Below are 4337 nucleotides of genomic sequence, written 5' to 3'. Positions count from 1 at the left end.
GTTTTTACACCCACACTGCCTATATCAGGTTTCCATGTAACCTCTCCCAGTTGATAATCCTCCCAAGGTAAACACTACTCTGATAAAGCTTTAACTTTTCATGTAGTAAAACTTTAACTTTCATAGTTTGTACCTTTGGGTCATGTTTTAAAATAATTACTCCTGCGTGCATCCTCAGTCATTTCAATCATGTCCGACTCTTTGTGACCCCATGGGCCGTAAACCACCAGGCTCCTCTGTCCACGGGAATCTCCAGGCAAGAATACTGGAGTGGGTTGCCATGCCCTCCTCCAGGGGATCTTGCCGACCCAGGGATTGAACCTGCTTCTCTTATGTTTCCTGCATTGGCAGGCAGGTTCTTTGCCACTAGGGCTTTCCTGGTAGCTCAGCTGGTGAAGAATCCGCCTGCAGTGCAGGAGAATCCAGTTCGATTCCCAGGTTGGGAAGATCCCCTGGAGAAGGGATAGGCTGCCCACTCCAGTGTTCTTGGGCTTCCCTGGTGGCTTAGACGGTAAAGAATCTGCCTGCAATGCGGGAGAGCTGGGTTCAACCTCTGGGTCATGAAAATCCCCTGGAGAAGGGAATGGCTACCCACTCCTGTATTTTTGCCTGGAGAATCCCCATGGACAGAGGAGCCTGGCAGGCTATAGTCCATGGGGTCATGAAGAATCTGACAGGACTGAGTGGATAAGCACAGCGTCACATGGGAAGCTCATTCCTCTACTCATAATTATATAAATATTCACCTATGTTTTATTCTGGCACTTTAGTTATGTCATTTATATTGAAATCTTTATTTAATCCAGCTGAAATCTATTCTAATGTAAACAAGAGAGAAGGATCAAACTCCCCTATCTGTTCCTTCAAGGCTATTACCCAGCATTATTTGTTAACAAGTTAACATCATTTATAAACTAGTCAACACGATCTCCATGAGTTAAAACATTCTTTATATATTCTACTCTCTTGCTTTATTTGCCAATTTCTGCACCAGTATCTCAGCATTTTAAATACAGCTCCAGGTTTTAATATCTCCTGAAGTAAATATTGCTTTGTTATTTTCTTTCAAACCTTTCTTGGTTATTATTTCTCATTTATTCTCCAGAAAACCTTTAAAATTTTGTGAAATTAGCTCCCCACATCCCCTGAAAAAGTTGAAATCTTAATTGGTTACATTGAGTTTACATATTAATTTATTTTAAAAATTTTTATTTACTGATTTTTTTGGCCTCCCTGAGCAGTATGCAGGATCTTAGTTACCCAACCCGGGACTGAACCCATGCTCCCTGCAGTGGAAACATGGAACCCTAACCACCAGCCTGCTGGAATTCCCTACATAGTAATTTAGAAAACACTGATACCTTTACATTATTATATATTTATTCAAAACTTTATGTTCCTTAATAACTTCTCAAGGTTTTCATCATATAGACCTTGCACAGTCCCGTTTCCCAATTTAGGATTTTATGTTTTTTGATGATATTATATTAGCATCTTTGCTACATTTTCTGATTACTGACATACAGGAAATACATACATTTTATTATGTACATATATAAATATTATTATACACACATATCTTGTCATCTTGCTAAACTATCTCATTAGTTTGAAAGGTTTTTATTTAGTGGATAGCATATCATTTGAAAATAATATTTATTTCAACCAATATTTCTACATTTTATTTAGTTTCTTACTTTTATTATACTATTTAGAACTTAGAGAACAATGTTTAATGTTTTGCTGTTACAAGTGGCATCCTTGTGTTTAATGAGAATGCCTCTAGTTCATTTTTCTTAACATCCCTACAACACTCAAGGGTTCTAATTCATTAAATTTGAGGTGGCACCCAGGCAATTGCATCCTGTTAATTGCACAAATAATATCGAAGCATGCTCCCAATATGTCATTAGGATGGTAGTCTAGCATTTTTCCATTAAATATAATTCAATATAGTATGCATTATTTTTCATATTATGGAATTATTGTTTCACCAAAGGTTTATTAAGAGTTATTAATTGGGAGTTTGGGATTTAATAAAATGTCTTCTCAGCATCTCAGTGATCCTCCCTTCAGGATAAAACATGAAAACATCTGTTCAAAGGCACCAGAGAACACCCAAAATAGGACTTAAGAGGCCAGGTTTCTGGAGAGAGAAAACTCATTTGGGTGAACTTGATATTCTGTGCCATTTTTCTCTTGAGATATCTTTCAGTGTTTAAGCAGAGGTCAAGAAGTTGAATAAGGAGCAGTAACCAAGAGAATGGGAAGCTTTTCAGTGCCTTTGACAGACTTAGGCCAGGGAGGAAAGCACTGCTCAGGAGGGGTACTGTCAAATATTTCAGGCTTTCCCCGGGGACCTGTGGTAGTTAACTTTTTGTGTTCACTTGACTAGGCCACAGTATCCAGATATTTGGTCAAGTACTAACTGAGGTATTTCTGTGAAGGTATTTTTTAAAGATGAGATTATCATTTACATCAGTAGACTTTGAATAAGGCAGAATATCTTCCACAATGTGGGTGGTTCCCATCCAATCAGATGGCCTAAATAGAAAAAGACTGATCTTCCTGAAAGAAGAAATTCTGCCAGCAGACCATCTTTGGAGTCAGGCTGCAATTCTTTTTTGGGTCTGCAATCTGCTGGCTGTATGTATACACACACACACACACACTCTCTCTTTCTTTCTTTCTCTCAATTTTGATTCTATTTCTTTGGACAGCCCTAACTAATACTAGTCCCATGAAAAACTATGCTCTAGAGAATAAGGGCAAGCCAGAAATAGACCAGGCCTTACAAAGACTGAACCCCAGCTTAAAATGAGTTCAATTCCAGATAAGAATAAGGTGATCTCTAACTATCTGCAAAAATTTAGAGTAAATTCTCTCTAGAGGAAGATAATACTTTTGAAAGCCCATACAAATATTTGTCTACAGTATCTGGCATTCAATTTAAAAATTATCAGAAACACCAGGAAATAGGACTGAAAGAGAAAAACCCTACAACAGAAACAGGTCACTGATGATCTGTATCTTGAAAAGCAGGAAAAACACAAAAAAGAGAAATTTGGATGTGGTGAAAAGGTTTAATATGTGTAAATGTAATCCTTGAAGGAGAAGAGAGAAAGAATGAGATGAAAAAGAATATTTGAAAAATAATGGCCAAGAAATTTCCCAAGCAGGTGAAATACATTAAGCTACAGATTGAAGAAGTACTCTATATCCCAAGTAGGATAAATACAAAGAACATCATTCCTTTGGTACATCATAGTGAAACCAGGATATGCCAGGAGCAGGGTGGGTGGGAGAATCTAAGATCAAGAGAACAATTTAAAAGCAATGGGGTGAAATGTGATACCTTCAAAAGAACAGCAAAAAGACTTACAGCTGACTTTTCACAATGGCATGACATCTTTAAAACTCTGAATTGATGCAGTTTATAATTATATAATCTGTGAAATATTCCAGAAAATGAAGGCAAAAAATAAAGACATTTCCAGAGATGCTAACACTGTGATAATTGCCTTAAGGAGAATTCCTCAGGCAGAAGGAAAATTATCCCAGTAGGAAGCACATAAATTCAGGAAGGAATGAAGAACAATGAAAAGGGTTAGTATTGCATAAATCTGCATGAATATTAATTATACAAAGCAAAAGTAAAAATGTCTTGTGAGCTTTAAAATATTTGCAGAATTATAATATACAATAACAGTAATACTGAAGTCAAGAGGGGGTAAATGGAGTCTGAGTATTCTAGGTTTCTTGCATTGTCTTGGAAAGAGAAAATTCTATTTTACATGAAATGTTAATAAGTTAAGGATGAATGTTATAATATCTAGGGTAATCTCTAAAAGAAAAAGAATGTATAACTAATAAGCTAAGAGAAAACAACTGGAATAATAGAACATACTCCATTAATTCAAAAGAAATCAAGAAAGGCCAGAAGGAAGATAAACAGGTAGGAAAGATAGAAAACAAATTGTAAGGTGCTAACTTTATGCCCAGACATATCAGTAATTATGTTAAATTTAAACTGAATAAATATTCCTATTTAAAGATAAAAATTGTTTGACTGCATATTTGATGATATTAAATCAACAGTAATCAATCCTGCTATGCCTTAAATGTAAGGATTCAATAAAATTGAAAGTAAGAAGCTCTAATCAAAAGAATGTTTTACTAATATCAAAGTAGGTTTTTAAGGCAAGGAACAGTCCTAAAGATAAAGAAACATTTTATAATAAAAATGGGTCAGTCCACCAGAGAATTCCACAGTTATATGGAATTATAACAATTTCACAGTTATGTGCACCTATCACACACACACAGGGCAAAACTTA

The sequence above is a fragment of the Dama dama genome, chromosome 11 (genome assembly GCF_033118175.1).
Source record: "Dama dama isolate Ldn47 chromosome 11, ASM3311817v1, whole genome shotgun sequence".
In the NCBI taxonomy this organism is placed as follows: domain Eukaryota; kingdom Metazoa; phylum Chordata; class Mammalia; order Artiodactyla; family Cervidae; genus Dama; species Dama dama.
Note: the sequence above shows the minus strand (reverse complement) of the source record.